The 23,166-nt window shown below is 32.7% G+C and overlaps 1 protein-coding gene across 3 annotated transcripts in view; it reads right to left on the bottom strand.

Moving 5' to 3' along the window:
• Positions 1-23,166, bottom strand: part of exp (expansion) — a 172,789-nt gene that overhangs the window by 114,392 nt on the left and 35,231 nt on the right. The window contains exon 1 of one of the 3 annotated variants that reach the window (XM_053756418.1): positions 12,578-12,825. The exons of the other annotated variants lie outside the window; for them this stretch is intronic. The gene's annotated coding sequence lies outside the window, so the exon portion shown is untranslated. Of the gene's footprint in view, positions 1-12,577; positions 12,826-23,166 lie in introns of those variants that run through there. 3 annotated transcript variants of the gene reach the window in all.

The following is a 23,166-nucleotide window of genomic DNA, read 5'->3' as shown; positions in this document are numbered from 1 at the left end:
TTAGTTACAAAATACATTTTAATTAATCACAATGAATTATCTCGTTAAAATCATGAAAATATTATTTAATAAATAAAGTGGTGAAAGGCTGCCATTTCATTTATTTTAGATACATTACGTCCTAAAAGTTGTATGAAATAGGGACAAGTTCAAATGAGAAAGGCTAAAGATACTTTTTGCTTTGAACTACCGCTAGCATCCGAATAGATACAGTAGTTAATTTCATTGGAGTTACAGAAACCCGTGACATTTGTACCCATAAAATACTTTTCTTCGCATTTTCGTCACTGCATCGACAATGGAAACATTCCAGCTAGCATATTGTATACAGCTACCGTCGTGACGATTACTTTTGTCATTTTCGTCAAGCCTTGCGGTAAAAGTGACAGCATTTTCTATTAAAACACGCGGATCCACATTTTTGTGGTTGAGATTGACAAATAGTGTTACAATATACGACAGATTTGTAACTAAATCTTTGTAAGAAAATGCTGTCACTTTTACCGCCAGGCTTGACGAAAATGACAAAAACTTTCCGTATTTAATCAGTCAAAAACAATTCAAAATACCTATAATTGTAATTGGTTTTGATAATGATTTCAATCTGCTAAAAATTATGGAAAATATTTTTACTTTAATTAGATGAATAGATTGGATTCAATTTCTTGGCAATCATGCATCATATATTTCAAAATGCTACTATTATGTAATGTAAGTATTGTGGATATGAGACAGATTCAAATTATGTCACTTATGACCAAAGGTCGATCACTTCTCGTAATATTGTGAACAAAGTCGTTGTCTTTTAAAACTGAAAGGCTTTTACAGTCACATTATTGAAAGAAGGATAAATTATTTTACAATAAAATCCTTTAAAAGGCTTTTGTTTATACAAAGAAATACCTTAATACTTTCAAAACAAATTGCCCACGCCGTAAACTGTTGAGGAGTTCCCTTGTTGAGAGTCTGCACCATAAAGACATGCTTATTATTGATGTATTATCAAATTAACGACGAATCATTGACGACTTGGAAGTTTCAACTCACGAAGGGTGAGGAAGAAGAAGAAGAAGAAGTACCTATATTATTTTACAGTATTAATTGAGTGAAATACAGAATAGCCTAAAAAATCGTTCCTATTCTGTAAATGAGAACAGATTCAGAACCTTGCAATTTATATTTACATATGGCTGTATTGTTACAACTTGAGATATATAACGCTACAAGAAAATGCATATATATCGCATAAATCCAGCGTAAAAACTTATCTCCTGACGTAATTAACGGAGATGCGTTAACATTGGGTTATTCAACTTGGAAAGCGGGAGAAATGTGGAGAAATTCGCATTCATACTTCTTCAGCGATTGAGCTAGATCGAAGCAAGAACCGTGACGATAATTCGTGTTATCTAATTTGAACTTTATGCCAATGTTTTTAGGGTTTATATTAAAATGAAGTGTTGGGATGTGTAGTGTATGAAAATATCATATGTAGTAATTTCTTATGAGGATTGTTTTTAGGTATACTATAGACATAACTAATAATAATCATGTAACATACAACTTTACCTAATACAAAGAATACACATTATGCTATATTAAAAGTACATAGGCTAAAAGCAAACAATTTTTGCTTAAATTCGGTTGCTTCTTAATAATCCTTGGGAGTATTAAAACTCAAGTTTTTATAGTCAAGTAATTACCACCTTATCTTGACTAGATCTGGAGACATCTTTGGTGGACAAGGATGTTAAATATTAATGATTTATTTAAAATACGTTAGTCGCATAAAATTTAATAGTCTTTGGCCTTGTGGCCCACATTCTCGAGAAAGCTTGGGACCTATTTCCGACACCAGGTTTTCTCACTATTTAACTTTATATCCAATCGTTAACTTTTAGTTAAAATTAACATCAAAGAGAAAACTATTCCAGTTGGTTAGTTAGTCCCGGGCATTCACATTCTAAAACATACATAATAGACATAAACATACCAATATAGAAAATTAAAACTCAATAAGAAAAAAGGCGATTTATTAATAACATGATACCAAAAACTTGTGAGGCTTGTGGACTAATAGAATATGACTAATTCATAACCTCATTTGAATATCGTACGAGGTGATAATGTATAAGAAGATTCAACATTTGATACTTAATAACAGCATTCACGGGTTGACAGATAATGCTAGTGGTCAATTGTAAAATCAAACTTGAAAATGTAAAATTTTCCGAGCGTCACAGACGAGAATGAAATCGATAACACGCAAGCTTGCGGGAGATCAAAAGTTCACAGTCGTGTAATTAATACATATATTTTCTTAAATGATCATTGTAAAATAAAATACCTATATAAATCGGACGTGTGTCGAGATATAACAAGCGGAGGTCGACGTGTGAGCCAACTTGTTTGGAAATGTCACTGATTTTGGCCAAACCGTATTGGTACGTGCCACTTGGCGACGACTTGTTTACTTGTTTTTGTCTAAAGATACTTTTTTTATTTGATAAATAAAATTATTGATTTTCTATCTTCTATCACCATGCAGTTTATCGAGTTTCGTGTCTCTTAGCTCTGTGTACCGCGTAAGGGAAGGACGTGATACTAAATCTGTGTTTCTGTCCTGACTCTTTTTCTCATCCTGGCATATTTCTGGTGTTGCATTTAAGGTTGTGACGCAGCGAAGTCCAGGGGTCAGCGTAAAAAGCAAAACCTTACAATGTTGAACAGCTGTGATTTTAGTACGGGCCGATTAACTAATGTTAACCCTTTGAGAATGCTATTGTAAGTCGAGAGGATATGAAGTTCGTTTTTTCATCGTACAAAATCCAAAATGAAAATACTTAACAAAAATTCAAGAGATTCAAACTCACAACACCGTAAGAAATTGACAAGAATTTAGTATAATTTTAAACGTTACCAAAATGACCAAATATACAAAACGAATGAAACGAAAACTTCCGGAGATACCCGAGACAAGACGATTCAAATATTTTAATTGAACCTTAGATTAATTAGTTTGTAACGACGGGTGTATCTATACATGATTTATGGTTTTTAATCAATGGCCTGCTATTATATTTTAATTTTTTATTTCAAACTGTGACTTTAATTGCATAAACTCTTCTGCTGTAAAAAAATATTACCTACTAAATCTAAAAAAAATAATCTAGCAACTTTTGTATATTGGAAATATTGTATAGTACTCAGTCAGTAGGTAGGTTTAATTTCATTCACAAAATTCACTGTTTTTGTTACATTGTGTTTATATTTTTTTCTAAATAACTTATATTTTATTTTTGGATGTCGTTACGATGTTACTACACACAGTCAAGTATAATTAAAATCTAATTTATAAACGAAACTTTACTAATATGGCATCTGGATATCACGTGGTGTGGGTAGACAAAACCTGTATTCATTATTAGGTATGTGATACTTTTAGTATATATATATATATATATACCTATTTAAAATTGGGATGTTTATTAACTATCAGTCAAAACAATCCCATTAGCATAATATCTAATGGATATATTCGGAATTCGACGAATATCACAAAAATCTTTGCTTAGTAACAAGTATATTCGTTTCCATTTTTTTAAATCATTTATTTATTTTTTCTAAATAGACTCTCTCTCAATATTATTTGAAAAATATTGTATTATTGTAAATACTAGATATATTACATTATTTTTACTTTATATATATTTACTTTTACATGCAAAGAATTAAAATTTGCACATGTCGGTTCATTGTTTGCATTACAATTTATATTATAGTTTATATGTAAGTAGTATACCTATATACAATATGCAAAATTTGTTTATATAAATCAACACTTATTAGATTTTAAGTATCCCATAACACAAGTCTCGCACTTATTTAGGGGCTTAAAAAGTTTTTAAAAGCTTTGAAACGAGATATGGACTCACAGGTTTGGGGCGACAAATCTAAACTGATCCTAGATAATTTTATAGTTTCCCGGTTAATTTTTGTGTGATATAATCCGGCTAAAACAAAAGGGTCTCTGTTAGCATTGACATAACAAGCATTCTGATTAGGTCATCCAATTTATGTGGACTGGTTTACGAGATCCGGCTCAAATAACGAGTTGACATAAATAGCAATTTTGCCATTTTGCGGCCGAAACAGAGAGGACAGTAATAAACCGCCAATGATTTGTTGCTTATAACAAAAAAGGAATTTTATTGCATAGTTACAAAAAATGCAAAAGTTAGCTCTCGTTAGATTGTTTTTTTTTTTACTATTTTTATTTCATAGACATCCTAAATATTCATTTGTTTTTACGACAGACTTATGACATTTTTATCCACATTTTTTTTTGTTTTAATTTTAGCAAGCTATTTCAAAATATCTATTACATTAATCGAGTGATCTTGAAGTGCTTTTAGATCAACTTAAAACCAAGTAATACTTATGTGTTGTATTTAAATCTAGCGGTCCGTCCAAGCTTCGCTCGGGTAAAACCATAAGAAATTATGGATTCACACTATCTATTAACAAAACTCGCATCAAAATCCGTTGCATAATTTTAAAGATCTACGCATACATGACACACAGCGGACAGCGACTTCGTTACTATGTAGCGATATTGATTACATAAATCGAATCAAAACAAATTTTGAATACTAAATAGTACACTGCCCAAATAGATACATGAATCCAAGCAATGTATATATACCTGAAATATTTTTTATGTGAACTGCAAACAAAAAAGAGAAATCGCTGCAATCGATTGGTTGACACCTCTCAATGTCGCAGCCTTATTATTAAGACAAACATCGAGCGTGTCTGTCTACAGGCAAGGACGATTGAAATAAATATTTATAGTCAAGTTACTTCACTCCTATGGGAATTTCGAGATGAAAAGTACTAAAAATTTGCTCTTCTAGTCGTTTGAGTCGCTGACTAGGCTTTCCTGGTCAATCCTGTAGAATATTTCATCTGACTTGAATCAAGAAGACATATTCTTTGATTGACTTTTACAATCTATGTGGGAGGAGAAGCTAAGATTTTTTTAGCTCCCGCAAAGTATGGAATTATTCTTCCGACTTAAAAAATATTTTCTTTCCCCTGATTGACTTTTACAGTGAAACAACAAAACTCAACACTGTTCCCATGTTTTATGTAAACATAATAAATTCATGTCTAATTAAAACACCTATATTTTGTTAAATAAGTAATTATTCGGAACAGTTGTAATTACAGATATACACAGGTTAAATGACCATATTAAAATTCATAGAACTCCCAAGTTGAGTCTAATAGTTTAACCAAAGATAGAGTTTTAAGGTTAACGATGAGTAAAATGATAATTTAAAGACACCATAAAAAATAATACTGTTGCCAGATTTGCATCTACACTACACTACTAATAACAAATCCATATTTTTGTAAACTGGAACAATTTGCGTTTTTAGACTCCACATTTAGATCGCAAAGAAATGTAAATAAACAAGCTTAAAAAAAAACAGTTTGATAAATGAGATCCGAGAAAAAAGATTGTTTGTCTATTTACATTTTTATTTAATAAAAACATAAAATCTGTGTTTATTTTTAAAATAATCTCAACCCATGTCCAGATTAAGGTATTATAGTGAATTTTTTAAAAGTTTATCTGGACAAGAGTCATGCTCTGCCCACATGGACCAAAACCTTGCTCCGTTTAACCTCATGTATAATGTAACACCTTTTGATATAAGGGCGTGCGTACACAAGTGTAAAGTCAATCTGACAGCCGCTGTCATTCCGCTGTGTCAATAGTGGCGGGTCAGCCTGCTCTGGATTATGACATGGATTTGGCAAAGTTGGACTCGTGGGTGTATTATCGTTTTCTGTTGTAATATTTACCATAAGATTTTATTATCATACAGTCTCGATTACGTAAGTTTGTGGCTGACAACTGAGGAAGCTGTCGACCGTGGGAAATTGAGAGGAAAATGTGCCAACCCTGATCCAAAAAAGTTCTCATATGACCTATATGTAAAGCAAGTTGTCTTTTTCAATATTCAAATCAATTGTTTTTATGGTTCCGTACTTCAAAAGGTACAAACAAGGGTCACTTTTTCCATCTGTGTGTCAATATTAGTTTTCTGAGGATCGCTTAGAAGAATCAAGTTAAGGATATAAACCATTTGTTTATATCGATATTTTGCCATCCCACATGAGAATCAAAAGTTTTTACGGAATCCTCGGTACGGTATTCCAACTCGAACTAATCCATATTTTTTTGTGCTCAGGAATTTTGTGCTTAAGATTACTTTAACTATTAACAAGTAAGGAAACTAATTATAAATCAATAAATAAAATCTTTAAGACATAACACACAAACATTTATTAGGTCCCATAGAAAATATAATGACCATAAACGTCTTACGACTGTGTAAAACTGTCTTAACTTCACTGATTACTGCCATCGTACATATTAATTTCTAAAGCGACCTTACAAGCCAATCGAAACAAGTTTTACGATTACGACCAGACTTGGGCAAGTATTAGTCCAAAACTGGACTGGTTTAAACTGTCCAGTTAATAAACCTATTAGATATCATTGGGCTATAAATTAAGATTTTTAACAAGCCCGGACATTTTACCAAAGTTTATATCAGTTTCCACTTTAAATTCATTGTAATAATACATCTATGTAGCAAGAATTTGTGAATTAATTTAAAAAAAAAAACATTAAATTGTATTATTAATTTTGATCATGCAAATGATTTGCTTCGAATAGCTGATTTAAATAAAATAATAAGTTTAATCAGTGTTTTCATAAAATTAATCCATACTAATATTATAAATGCGAAAGTCTGTCTGTCTATTCACGGCTAAACCGCTGGACCAATTTTGATGAAATTTGGTATGTATGTAGTACAAGCCCCAAATGACTAAAATAGGGGGTGAAAGTTTGTATGAACATCGTCTGTTTCGCTTTCGCAGATAAATACACGCGGGCGAAGCCACGGGCAAAAGTCTTTAATAAATAATAAAGTCGTGAATTGTATATATACTAATAAATAATAAAGTATAATAATATATATTAATAAATAATAAAGTATAATACATATTAATAAATAATGAAGTCGTGAATTATATGTATACTTTATCTGTTATAATCTCAGGACAATATCCAAACATTTGATATATGTTGAGTTGAACTATGAAAATATTTTTTTTATAATTTATTATGCTTGGGAAATTATATATAAACAGACTTTTTTTTGTAAATAAATTAAATATATAGGAACAAATCACACAGATTGAGTTAGCTCCATACTATATTCTATAATATATACATGTCTAGATAAACATCCAAGACCCAGGTCAATCTGAAAAATATCATTTTCCATGTTGACCTGGTTGGGGATCGAACCCGGGACCTCCTAGGACAATAAAATCCGGGATTCATACTGGGATAATAAAATCTATTGATGCCATAAGAATTTTATAATCTGATGTTTCCTATAGCTCCTCCTGCGGCGGCTGTTCATATATAAAATAACATCATCAAGTATAAGAAATCCAGACACCTACATAAATAAAAATGTAAATATTCCGTTTCAATCACACGAGTGTGCAGTGACTGCATGTCGCAAGACGTCTAATTGCAATGATGCAATCCGCAGGTGTTGCTGGCACATTAATGTCATAGTGCAGCCGACTATACGTCACTTTTAAAATTTGCCAGTGACTTGAGAAAGGAAAGGGACTTTGGATTTTTTATACGGTTATTTTATGATAGACCTAACACCTGTATGTGCTGACGTCCTTGGAGAAAAGGCAGCGGTGAAGTTTGTTGCGCCGCTTCTTCTTCATCTGCGCTTTGGAAGTCGGCAGTAGTTTAAGTAATTTTCTAACGTCAATAAGTGATGTAGATCATCCTAAATTGAATAAAGAATTTTGAATTTGAATATGGCAGCTTTCATTTACTACAAGTTGTTACCCGCGGCTTATTCGTCCGCAGAAAAAAGATATGATTTATTTAAAATGATCCATAGGAAGCTCCAAAGAACTCTAGCTTCGGCGGATTTTTGAAAACAGTCTATATCTATGTTAGTATTACTCTAATCTTTAGTTATCTATCTATTATATCCTTACCAAATTATATTCAAATGGGTCAAGCAGTTTTCTCTTGAAAGCATAGACAAAGGGGAAGACATACTACCCATTAATATAAATATTGAAGTAAGTTTAACTTGACAGAGTTAAGTTACCTGAATATATTGTATTTTTTAAAATATAGACTAAATAGTTACTCATGTGTGTGCGCTATATTTAAATCATACAATTAAAATAAAAATCCAAATGTCAGAAAATCTATACAGAGTAAACCAATAGTTTTTAATGTGTTTCTTTTTAAAGCAAATAGTACTCGCATATTATCAGTTCGCAATTTAGTAATTTATTGATTGAAAGCTACTTATTAAAAGCAAATATGTATTTTAATACATAGCAGTTAGGTTTACATTTGCATGTGTTTCGCCACAGGAATACGCGTTTCTAGGATCGGAAGAGATAATGCTCGAAAAGATACACTGAAATTATGAACATCCGATGGCCTTTATATTCGGAAATGCGGGTAAACGCGCGATGTGATCTTGTGCTACAATGGAAAATAAGTAACGCTCTTGTATATATATTATATTATACGTTCTTATTACATAAGAATAAAGTGAATATATATATATATATATATATATATATATATATATATATATATATATATATATATATATATATATATATATATATATATATATATATATATATATATATATATATGTATGGTTGCGCTCTTGCTTATGTTTATGTCATGCTTTGTGGTGTTGTTATGCTTTGTATGGTTAAAACGCCTGTGGATCGAAAAGTCCCAGATTCGAATCCTACTGACACTCGAGTTTGTATACCAATCTCAATACTTCTAGTGCCACATGAGTTTGTATACCAATCTGACTCAGGTATAGTAGTTTTCATCGATCACTTGCGTCACTTGCGTCCGGTGAAGGAAAACATCGTGAGGAAACCTGCACACTGGATGATTATTACTTGTGTGTGAAATGGAAAAGTCAAACAAATTGTCGTAGTTCATTACTTAGTGTATGATAATTTACACAATGTTTGACAAACTAATATGATCAAAAATCTGAAAGGATAGATTAAGCTATATTTGTTGGTACAAACTATCATTAATTAAAAGCTTTACATTTCATAAAATTAAAAAAAACAATAAGCTTTTTATGATATCCGGTTGAATTTAAACAAGAGTGTATTCAATCGGGTTTCTCCAACCCAGCTACTGTTTGATGCACGTTAATAAACCATTCAAGCACCTTTTGTATGTCACCGCAGCGCTACTGGCTACGGGCACAGACAAACCAACAATAAAGTTCACACACGTTACGCAACCACCTGACAACGTTATTGTCAACGTTAACAATAACGGATAACTGTTGCTTCGTTATTAACTAGTTAACAACAGTTTAACGCACCATTAGTTTCCCATTCATAGAAATTTCGTAGATTCTTGATCACATTTTCGACTTTACTCTTTTGTCGTATAGATTCAGTCATTTTTATGTAAATTTTTATTGTGTGGTATTTGCAAGGCGTGGCCTGTGCTACTTTTGTTGGTTGAACGGCTATATTCATGTCAATATTTGCATAAGAATTACTTTAATGTTTTCTCCTTGTTGTTAGTATTAAGCAAAGTGTTGCCAATTTTGTCTACGACTGGCGCTTGATTTTCCTTCGACTTTTTTAACAAATAATTTCTTTATCAATATGTTACTTAATAACCAGTGACTAGACGCGACTACGCAAGACAAATGAATGTTATAAAATATAAGCAAACATATCTCGAGAACCGCATTAAAGTTTGAAAAATACATAACGACCGAAATTGAAAGATTTTAATACGACGAGAGACAACAAAGAAAATCTAATCATAAAATATTATTTTGAGCCTATTTTTAATTAAAAAGCACTTAACAAAATATCCTAAACTACTGGTGTAGCTAATTAATAAAACTATTTTTATCTCCACATGTTGAATGATTGATGACATAATCCACAAGTTTTGTTTCTGTAAATTAATATGGGCGATGTCGTAACGTCTTTGGAAATATTGTCTATATTTCACTAGCTTGGCGTATGGTTTCTGGTTTAATAAGCGCTCCACATCCTCCCTCAGCTATCGTGATAGGCGATTAAAGGATAGCCTTGACAGTTGATAGGCAATATCAGCATTCCCAAAGAGGAATAATATCAATTATTTTCGGGGCCCAAAATACTTTAAAGTTCGCAACTTTACAGCTCGAGTTGAAGACATAAAAGAGAGCTCGTTTCTCACAATATTACTATAAAATTGTCAAAATCAAACGCTTTATTATTACACGCAAATTTTAAAACACTAACTAGCCTTGTGTTAATGAGAATTTAAATATATTCACTAGAAATGTTTGCCGGCTATCGACACACGCTGTATAAACACAGTAAATTTATTGCAAATCCGCAGCTATTACAAACGCGTAAGGTTCGCTAGGAGACTTATCACGGAGGTGTCTGTACTTAGTAATTACCCCTACTCATAAGACATGCAACTTCAAATGTCTGCTGTTGCCAACAATGTGTATTATTACTATCAATGGAGACCTTTGTCGATACATGCCAAGGCCAAATCTCTGTCATCCGATCGGTTTCTTCAGCAGTTGAGCGTCGGAGCCCAAGATCCACTTTCCTATACTTTAAACCAAAGTATGTATAAGTGTATACTGTTCGCGCTCTGAGTCTCCACTTCCGTGATAATTTAAGAATATAAAACAGGTTTTATAATAGTCAAATTTCATCGAAGTGTCTTCCATTGAAGTATAACTATTAAGTGTTTTGGTGCTCAGTTCCTTTTTGTACGTATCACAGTTTGCGGTTCTTGGTGTTTTTGTGCCTGTTTCTGAATTTTTGTCCATTGGACCTGTAATAGTTTAGTGTTCAATTTGTTTATTTATTTAATATAAGGATATTTAATATAAGGAACGCTTACAGTATTTGCATTTGACGGCCTCGGTGGCGTAGTGGTATAGTGCTTGCCCTTGAACCGAGAGGTCCCGGGTTCAATCCCCGGTCGGGTCATGATGGAAAATGAACTTTTTTTAATTGGCCTGGGTCTTGGATATTTATCTATATATGTATTTGTTATAAAATATAGTATCGTTGAGTTAGTATCCCATAACACAAGTCTCGAACTTACTTTGTGGCTAGCTCAATCTGTGAGATTTGTCCTAATATTTATTTATTTATTTATTTATTTATTACATACCTATATAATATTATAGTAAGTAAACTGTAGTTGCAGTTTAATGCGATACATAAACACCAGTTAGCAGCGAGCACAACATTTGCCAACAATATAATTCGCTGCCGTAGAAAAAATTGAAGATACAACCGTTTAAGATATGGTTGGATATAATATGTACTTAATGTAGACCATTGAGTGTTGTTCATTTATTATGATTATTTATTATGAAATTCATATATTTTTCTTGTTCTATGAGATAAATATTTTATTTATTTGTTCTATTTTATTTTACAGATAAAGGTTAAAGCTTCCCAAATTGACAAATATAATTTAAAATCCTTAAATTAAATTAAACAAAATTATTTTCAACACGTCTTAAAGAGATTTGTATAACTATTTGTATTCCTGCACTCAATAGGTCACAGTTCGCTCTCTTTTTGAACTATAATTTATTACTACATTATTAACTTTGCGTGTTAGAGGGAAAAACCTTCTTGGCAGCGTTCAGTTAAATGTTAATAATACATACTTTATTGCTAACTGTTCACAAAATTCACAACATCTAACACAAGAATAAAAATTAACGTTTTACTAAAGCATTAAGATGCAATAACCTTGCGTACCATAATGGCTTGTAAGAGAAACTCCCATCTGCAGGCGCACGCGCCGCTTTTATAGCGTTCTTATAAACGACATCAACGCGCCGCTGAACAGTACTAAGGATATTTTTATATGTTTATGAGAGAAATAATTGTAAAATTATCCCTATGTAATATACTGAATATTTAAGTAGGGTTGACACAACCTCGGCTGCAGCTTACTAGATTTATCAACTTAGAATTATCAAGATTACCAAGATTAGTGTATTCTGCACGTTTTATTTTTCTTTCTAGACTTTAGTTTTTAGAGTACTAGGTACAAGAAAATAGTTATATAAAATGACATGTAATTTTCTAACATGTAACTGGCGACTTTATTCTTACGCTACGTCTCTCTTACGCAACCATCTTAATTACTATACCACGGCAAATTGCTCATTCACCTCAGCTGCAGAATTTTATTTAATTGGTGCACATTAAAATATGCGTTATTCTAGTTCCGCAAATTACGTCTATAATTAGCCACGCACACTATCACAAGTGAAGATAGTAAGTTTTTTGTCAAACTGAAAAATTTCGCCACAGTTTCCGCACATTCGGCCAGACAGACCTAATTGTGTAATAACGGCGGACAATTACGCGACTGATTAAAATAAAAAACACTCACCACTTGCAAAAACTTGGGAGTGAAAGTCACGAAACGGTCCGAAAAACGGCGATACTGGCAGTCAAGTATCACAAATTATACGCACACAACACAGAGATTTTCACTGTTTGATTAAAAACACAGGGTTCGATTTTTGAAAATTCGAATGTTCAGGATAGAATTTTCAAACTTCGCGCGTCAGTACGGTGCGCGCTGCGGCACGGGGCGGGCGCGCGACACGGCTGGCGGCAAGAGACTGCGTCTGCGACTCCCACCATCGACGCCCGAAACACTAATCACCTTGCTATCGAGACACTCATTTCGGATCGAGTCATGAGATGAGGCGGATGAGATTTCCAATTGCATGGTCAAGGATGCGCGACCTATGGACTGTCCAAACGACCAAGGCCCATGAGCAATTAAAGTTATGTCAACTCTGAAAAATATGGTGAAATTGGAAAAAAATCGATAAAACTTATTTGTCTGCCTAGTTTTATTGAGATTTAGTCGTAAAACCCATTTGAGGTGCATATTGCATGCTACACATACATATTTAGTATACATAATATTAAAAAAAAAACAAAAGTTATATATCAGCTTTTGTAATAACATTAAATGTAAATGTTACCTTTAGGTAACTACAACAATACAGCATACGAAACACTGAAAGAAATTTTTGATATTATGAGTTAAAAAACACCTAACTGTTACTATACGAAATCATTGCAACTACTAGGTACGCTAGTCACTATCCTATTTAGATTTTCCGAATCCATTATTGTTTCTTCCAAATTTGACGATCTTGATGGCTCAGTGTTAAAGTGCTTTGCCTCTGAAACGAGAGGTCCCGGGTCCGATCCCCGGTCGGGTTGGAAAATGATCTTTTTCTGATTGGCCCGGGTCTTGGATTTTTATTTATATATGTATTTGTTATAAAATGTAGTATCGATGAGCTAGTATCCCATAACACAAGGGTCGAACTTACTTTGGGGCTAGCTCAATCTGTATGATTTGTCCTAATATATATATGTATTATTTATTATATTAATATTTATTAATGACAAGGTCAAATCAAACGATTAGTATTAACGTCTAAATTTCGTTAAATATAATAAGTTCAAGTGTATTAAAAAAGTTTATACACAACAATCAGTAACTTACAATTATCAAGATTACTAAGATTAGTGTAATCTACACGATTTATATTTTCTTTCTAGGATATAAAGCTCATAACTCATGGCACGTAGGCTCACGGATCTAGAAGGAACAGACCTTTAAGTAGTCGGTAGACATAAAACACCATATGTGGAGCACAGACTGGTACACACACGCGGTTCAATGTCAAGTTGTTTAATGTACAGACACGCAAGACATGTTACTCTATTCGGACCTCTATGTGGTTGTAATAACGACCAATGAAAAGGTATGGTAAGTCAATAAGAAAAAAGTTAAACGTTATATTAAATAAAAAGAAATATGATTATATATTTTCTTGTTATAGATTCTGATTGATTTATTTTAAAAATATAAGTCTTACTACTTTGCCCACAACTTCGTACGTGAGTAAAAATCTATTTCCCGTGAGAATTTCAGGAAATCCCTTCTTAGTGCTCCCCTACACTGTCCTAGGAACCTACACATCAAATTTCAGCTTTCTACGCCCAGCAGTTTCGGCTGTGCGTTGTCTGTCAGTCAGTCAGTCACTCAGTAACGCAATATATAACTCTTGCGTTAATTATAATTTAATTTGTAAATTAGTATGGAATTTGCAGCCGGGTTATGTGATAACTACAACACAACACATCATCCAACACTACATACAAACATAATCGTACAGGGAACTCCCAAACAATTCCGAAGTTATGATTTCTTGGAAGTATGAGACGTTCAGACGATATTTTACAATATATAGATTGAAGTTATCACTCAGGGATTTGGCCAGGCCCGGGTTTGCACGGGCTCATTTATGTATGTATCAATTAAAATAAATTATCGAAATAACTGTGAAAACTGCATCAAAATCCGATGCGTGGTTGAAAAGGAAGAAAGCCATGCATTAGGTAAAATAGCGTGTAATGTTGATGTGTAATGATTTGATGTGCTGTTGGCTGTACCAACTAAAGTATGGACGAGTCAACTATATCCTAGAAAGTTAATAATCTATGCTACTATACTATATTCGCATATAATTTATTTTCCATACAAAGACCAGAGAAACAAGTTTACAAATTGTATGTTATCTGTGGCAAGTGGATGACAGCCTAGTTTCCGAGATACAAACCGGTATCAGTGAAAGTGTCATCTGAACGAACGAAAACAAATTCCGTTTTAATTAAACGAGATATCAAAACACACGCTTAAGATAAACATTGTCTTCAGATGCGGGTCAATGTACAGTTATTGTTATGTTTGAAAGTATGTACTTTCTACAAGTATAGAAAAGTTTGTTCCAAATATTATATATATATAAAAGAAGACACTGAATGGCTGACATATCAACGCACAGTCCAAACCGCTGGGTCTAGAAACTTCAAATTTAGCACGTAGTTTCCTTATGTGATCCTCTAAGCGAAGCGGTGGTGGTGTAATGGTTATGACCCCCGCCTGTGGGTCGAAAGGTCCCAGGTACGAATCCTACTCGTGCCACATGATTTTGTATACCAATCTGACTCATGTATAGTAGTTTTCATCGACCACCACTTGCTTCCGGTGAAGGAAAAACATCGTGAGGAAACCTGCACACTTGTTGTTTATTAACTTGTGTGTGAAATGGAGAAGGTAATGGCAAACCACTCCATTAATAATGTCAAGACAACTTTCTTGGCATTATTCATGCAGTGGTTTGCCATACGTGTATTTCATTCCATGTAATGACCACGACCCTCAGTCATGAGGAATACGACTACGAAGAGAAGAGGAGTTTACAGTCAACCGCACTTCGACTCTCAGCTATTGAACCTACATAAAATCCTATATAAGGGCAGTAATTAGCAATTAAAGGGACCCCATACAAGAAGTTATACAAAGACGATGGCAGATGTAATATCCAACAAATGATTGATAAATAAAGCGCTAATAAAGTCGTTATTAATTAGCCATCTAATTAGGATGACTAAGGCGACGTTTTCTCCGAGGCAAGCCTTGAGTAGTCAGCACATCCCACTAGAAACGATAATTACTCTATGCTCACGCTGCGGTGATGTGACAGAATGTAGGAAGAAGTCGTATTGTGTAAGAGACCCTATATGTTCTTCTACTAGTCTATACTAATAAATATGAAAATGTACTCGTTCTTTTTATTTCAAACGTAAAAACGAATTTACACATTGTTTTGTGATGTTTTTAGTGTGGAGTTGGAGAGTGACATATGCTACATTTTAACGCGAACGGATAAAAGCGAAAGGATATGCTACATTTTAACAGATAGTATCGTATATTACAGCTGTTCTTAAAAAAACAGTCGGTATTTTCTTATATGAAAGAGGAAGGCGTACATAGTTTGGCAGGTAAGAAAAAAACATTATGAAAATAAATAAATAAATAATAAATAAATATATTAGGACAAATCGCACAGATTGAGCTAGCCCCAAACTAAGTTCGAGACTTGTGTTATGGGATACTAACTCAACGATACTATATTTTATAACAAATACATATATAGATAAACATCTAAGACCCGGGCCAATCAGAAAAAAATAATTTTCCATCAAGACCCGACCGGGGATCGAACCCGGGACCTCTCGGTTCTTGGCACTGGGCAAGAACCTTACGACTGCGCCACCGAGGTCGTCCACAAATGAAGGGCAGGATATTGAGTTCTGGAAGAAATAGAAACCATGCGTCAGGCCGACCACATTTTAGATGGAATTAAAGATAGATAGATAGGTAAAGAATATAAACAGGTCCGGGTTATCATTTTATATGAAACTTGATATATTTTATACCAGTTCAACTAGATTTTGTCTGCACGTCCACGTGAAAAAATATTTTTCGTGGCAAGCGTGAATGTATGTCTTCAGAATATATGTATTGTTTATATTAGATATTTCTTGTTAATAAAAACAAATCTGTTACAATATTAAACCAAACAGATCGTGTAATGAATAAAAACATGAGGTCATTTGGTTCCGGCCAACGACGCCTATTGTCTAAAGAATCAAGTGTAATCGGAACTATATACGATATACGTTTATTTCCTGCTATTTCTTAGGAGGCGTTATACAATATATACATTTGAACATAGACATAATAACAGTGTTTTTGCCAATCTTTGGAGCGAAGACCGAAATCAAAGTAAGAAAATAATTTTATTAAATAAATATTTCGCTTTTATACTATAATAGCAGCTCGTGCCATAGTAAATATATATGTATATATATATATATATATATATATATATATATATATATATATATATATATATATATATATATATATATATATATGTTACTCCTGAACATTTCGTCTATCTCTCATCAACATTTTTGAGTTTATTCATTAAAAACAAAAATAAAAATATTTTCTCTTTATCATAATCAGTATGGATATGGATAGATAGCACATCTACTCCAAATGATTGATTGATTAGGTCCTACAGCTTTATTCGTAAAGATCAATGCTACGAGCAATTTGCGGTGCTTTTAAACTTTTAACATATTTTCCACGTAGGACGCCTCGAGGTGTGTACTAATGAGCATGGTTCTTTACATCGACATTGACCTAAAATAATCGATATTTGGTTGCGAAAGCGACGAACCTGCCATCGTCACAGTATAATTAATCTGTCGCATTCATATGATTAGACTGTGGCCGTAGACTTACATTGATCTGAGACTGTGGCCGTGACATTATTCACGAGATGAGTTGATCAGTAGATTTGTGGTGCTGTTTTTTTTACATATTAAAAATAAACATACAGTTTTTAGATGTCAATCAGAGATCTACTTACGGCAGGATAGCCCTGGGCTCCGACGCTATATGGCGGCGGAAGTAACTGGAGAACACTCAGTTGAGAGACACAGAATGATAAAACTGCATTATTAACGTGGAATGTGCAAATAACTGATACATCATACTGGGGGACCCCGGGTTTTGTCGTCCAACGACGGATATTACCAAATGAGTAATCATTAATCGACTTTTTTTCTTATTATCGATTGATTTCGAAAAAGGAAGAGGTTCTCAATAATATCTGCATACCTTTGTGAGGTTATTTGGCAATAATAAATGTTCGTGTAATATTTTAGACGGATTAACCCGAAGAATGACGCTTGACAAAAATTTAAACAATTTTAAAAGTTTACTGTATGTACACATACAATAATAATATATTAACAAATAAAATGTAAACTGTTTAAATGAGTTTCTTTGACATTTCTACTCATCAGTCGTTTAGAAATGCTAGTAGATTGTAGCTTTGTGAGAAAAATATAAATATTATTATATAAATAAATATATTAGGACAAATCACACAGATTGAGCTATCTACAAAGTAAAAAATCATAAAATCCAGACCCGGGCTAATCAGAAAAAGATCATTTTCCATCATGACCAGGGATATCTCGGTTCAGCGGCAAGCACTTCAACACTGCGCCGCCGACGTCGTCTATACATAAATATGACATGTAAACTTTTTGTAAAAGCCTAATTTATGAATAAACGCTTCGACTTTGAAATAGTCAAAATCGTTTAAGCATATATCATCAAATCTACATTACGATAATGACATCACACCTACAGTCAACACTTCAAAATCGTATATGCATATCATATAATTTACTAAATTAAGGACAAGGCAAACGTACCTAAGTACATATACATATATACTTAGGTACGTATATATATGTACTTATTATTATTATATATATGTACCTACTTATGTTATTATATATATATACTTAGGTACGTTTGCCTTATATATATATATATACCTTCAAATCTCTTATCTGACATATCTATACTTCAACAATCCTCTCGAGAGAGCTGGTAAAACCCATTGAGAAAACCATGACGTGGTCAACGTGGCCTATATCTGACGTAAATGACCTCTTATTGTAAGGAAATAAAGACTATATCTTTATAGGACAAAATACATTTAGGTGACGTCGATTTTACTTTGTGGTTTCCAGCTTCGGTATACTAATTATATGCAATTTTTATTGGGATTTACTTTTAAGTTTTTTGGAGTTATTCTATATGACACACATACCTTAGTATGTGGAATATACAATAGGAGTTAGTATATGTAGTTGAGAAGGGAGAGAAACTTGTGTGTTTGAAACTAAAATGGTTACCTATATTAGGTGATTAAATTATATTAAGAAAACATCTAATTTATTAAGTTAATGAAACCACAATTTTTAATAGATTTCTTAATAACCGAATTAGACCGCAAGAATGGTTGATAGTTTTGATAACAGACAAATCGAAAGACATATAAAAATGTAATTAAGATTATATTTATAAAGACTAAATAATTTCGACAATCAATCGATCACGAACTCTTTTGATGTTGAAAACAATTTAACAAACTAACAATTCGTAGAAATTATTCTAACTTCTTCATAGTCGTATTCCTCGTGGTTGAGGGTCCTGGTCATTTGTGGAATGAAACACACACAACGACTCTCTTGGTAATATTAATGGAATGGTTTGAAGGCCTAGAATGGACTTCTACATTACCAAGAAAAGAATGGCAAACCACAGTAAATTCCAAGAGTAAATTCGAATCTTGTAATATATGATAGCAAACGAAGTTTAAAGACTTAATAATAATAACAATTGTCAAAGAGTTTAACCTTCGATACTATATATCATACATAACGCATATATCCCTAAATAGCAGAATATTTATTTACAATTGAAACGCAGTAGAAAAAGCACATATAAAAAACCCACGAATTTTGTCATTGCTGGTGAATCACAAAATTACAGAAAACAGACCAAACCGGTTCAACAGATTTGAAGTTTTTGCAAATTTTGCACACACAAAATACACCTCCATTAATTTACTCGTACGAATACATATATCTTTACCTCATCCCTGATTTCGTAAGTAAAAAGGTATCATTACTTAACAGTTCGACATTTGTTCAACGGTACTCCTCGGTACGGTATGCCTAACAAAATATGTTATCAGTCGAATTACGTATAAAATATTCACATTGCGAATATGATGTCACAAGGAAAATCTCTAAGGTAAGGTCATTGAGCCCGTAAAGCTTTAAAAGGGAACTGTTATGTTGCTACCAATTTTGTACGTTGGAAATAGTATTATTTTATGTATGTATTTTGGTCACAATAATTATGCCTAAGATGGTAGCGTGAAAAACACAACATATATTTTTGTATAGAGAATAGTTCCATATATTAAAATGACTTCTATGGCTTATTGGTCATCATGCCGGACATGGAAAGTCCAGGGTTCAATTCCCGGTCAGGTCAAGATTGAAAATGAATTTCATTTTCATCAATACCGGTCGACTTGGGTCTTAGATGTTTATCTATAAAGAGATGTACATACGTTAATTAGAGTTATATAAATTCCTTTTGGTATATAAGATACGTCGATAAACCAAGCGTACTAATAAAGTAGTTAAATTAAAGTATAAAATAATTAATAGTATATATTAATTATTATATATATATTAAGTATAAATTATTTATTATAAAATAATAAGTAAAATAAATTAAAGTAGTTAAATGTGTTGAGAAAAAAGTCCAACATCTGAGAAGTGGGTTGGTTTGTACCTAACCAACCCACAAAAGCCTGTTAAAATATTGTCATAGGAAAATTGTTTTAAATATAATTATTTATCTGCAATATTGTTTATGAAACACCCCAGGTGCCATATTGAGTGTTTGGTTCCCAAAATAGCGTATGGTATTTTTCTCTAAGTAGGAGGTTTTAAGTGGGTAAGTATATATAATATTTCCAGATAAGAATTCCAGAGACTGAAGTCTTCAAAATCACAGCTGAATCTTTGCTCTATTTTGCGGATCCTGCACATCACAGCGCCAAATGCAAGCTATTACACACGTTGCAAGAGAACGGTACCTCATAAAGTAGTGTAAGTGTAGTAATGTGTCTGTTTATATAACCGTTTATGCACACCGTGACACTGAGATACACAAATGAGTGACATCACGCCGTCGCCACCCAATATGAACTTGAATTCATTGACACTAGTATCTTGTGACTCACACGACCTTCGCAGGCTAATTATGATTTGGGAATATCTATTACCTACGTTCTTACGAGTCTTTTCCTGTATTAGTAATCTTAGGATCGTTTTCTCCTTCTAATGAGGTCGTTTGAACGAAGCAAAAAAATGAACGAACGAACGATAATAGTAAATTATATTATAACTTTTAAATAGTATTAATAAATATGTATTGCGAACTAAAACAATTCACTAAACATATTCGAACACGGATAACATATGGTAGCATAATGTAATGATAATTTTATTCACTTCTCGAGGTTACATGATGCATTATTGCAACCGAAATGCATTTAAAATCCTATTACTCTTAACACGGGTTCGAAATTAATCGGCGAATGTTAAAAATCGATTAATTTCATTCGATCGTTAATAAAAATCTCACGTATTCTGATTACGATGAAGAGATTTGAATGAATACTTTTTTATTTTTAAAAGTTACAGTGTGTGTCTCCAGTAGCAATTTTTAGTCAAAAAAAAATTAAGACACGTCCTTTTTATAGGTATAAAATAGCGTATTTGTGAAATAAAATGCATCTCAAGTCATCAAATCTCATCATAATACGTATTTCTCATCATAGATATTTTAAAAGAAAATATTTAACAGTGAGAAAAACTGGGTTATTCAATATAGCAAGCCCCTGGCACCGTTGGTTCCGACAAATATAAAAAAAACAAGTCCATTTCAAGAGCAAATACATCATTGTCCATACTTCCGCGGCTCATCTGTCTTGCTCCGAAAAATATAACAAACTAGGGTTGTCAATTTTCCTTCTTCATTTTCAAGTCTACATAAATTTAGTTTTTTGATATACTCGTATTTGTATATTGTTTGCCACGAACAGTGCATTATTTGTGGCCTGATAATTTTATTATTCATAAATTCAGCTATGACCAATAAACAATATTTAGGGATAAATCACACGGATTGAGTTCGCCTACAAGTAAGTTTGAGACTTAGTTTTATGGGATACTAATATTATCCCATAATCCAGACAACATCCCAACATTAAAAACCCAGAGGTTAATCTGAAAAATATCATTTTACATATTGGATAATATGATAAATAATTTAAAAAAGTATTTTTATCTTAATTGATATTCCTACAATTTTCATATTAATTTCTTTCATCTGTGGTTTAGAGGATACGAGAGAGTTACCTTTTAATGATCAACATGTTTATGATAAACGCTGATATATATATAATCAATAAAAAAATGTTTAGGCAACCCTGGCGGTGCCGCCCCAATACAAGTACCAGAACAAATTGAATCCCAGTTCGTAGAACCGTGAAACGCTGAACGCGGAATCCCGTCAATAAATTAATTATTTTTAAATTAATCATAAATAAATATTTATGGACGACATCCCCAAATTTATCGCTTCGTAAAAGCCCTTAATGCTAGCGATTTGGGAAATTAAGATATTAATAATAATTTATGGCTGCAATTCGTGTTTATTGATATGCAAATAAACGTTGAGATTTTGTGAAAAATATTAGAATAAATTAGCATTTCTAATTATTACAAAGTATTGAATGCAATACGTGCAGTCTACAGAATTTTGACGTGAAATTGGAACTGTAAATTGTAAATTAAAAAAACAACGGACGCTATCACATCTTCATATTTTCATAGAATTTCAAGAAGTTAGCCCTCAGACCACACGCACATGGTGAAATCAACGACTCGAGCAGACTTTATGCGACAACGAGCGATTTAGTTTCGATGCAATCTCATTCGATTCTCAACTTAATCCCAATCTACAACAACAACTAATATTATAAATGCGAAAGTAAGTATGTTTGTTTGTTACCTCTTCACGCATTATCGACTGGATCGATTTAACAATCGATATTTTGAAATTTGGTACACGAGTAGATAAAAACCTGAAATAACACATAGGGTACATTTTATTCTGAATATCCCACGTGAGCCAAGCCCCGGAGCACAGATATTTTTCAATAAATACCTCTGCATCAATTAATTTCTTATTAGCAAGAAAGTTAAAAATATGTTTTAAGGAAATTAGAAGAGACAAAGAATTCTCACAATTTCATTCTGCAAACAATATGCCATCCTTATAAAATGTGAATTTTGTCTTCTGTCAAAAACATCTGGAAGTTTCGATGGTGACAGGATAGCGTTTGAGTGTGGTTTATAACTTTTATAAGGAAGCGCCGCTGTGCACTTAACGGTCCATTGTTCACATAATGGACGAGACAAATAACATTTTTGGCGAAATGTAGGCGGCAAATTTTTGGATATTTTCTTCCAAAATTTCTTTGAACCTTAACGCTCAAAACATAGAGCTCATTATACATTTTTTTAAGTTATTCTTAAAAGGAAACGAAGTATTTGGTTACAAGCCCGCCGCTGTGAGTCTTC

Source organism: Plodia interpunctella, chromosome 2 (genome assembly GCF_027563975.2).
Source record: "Plodia interpunctella isolate USDA-ARS_2022_Savannah chromosome 2, ilPloInte3.2, whole genome shotgun sequence".
NCBI lineage: Eukaryota > Metazoa > Arthropoda > Insecta > Lepidoptera > Pyralidae > Plodia > Plodia interpunctella.
Note: the sequence above shows the minus strand (reverse complement) of the source record. Positions and strands in the feature narration are given on the sequence as shown.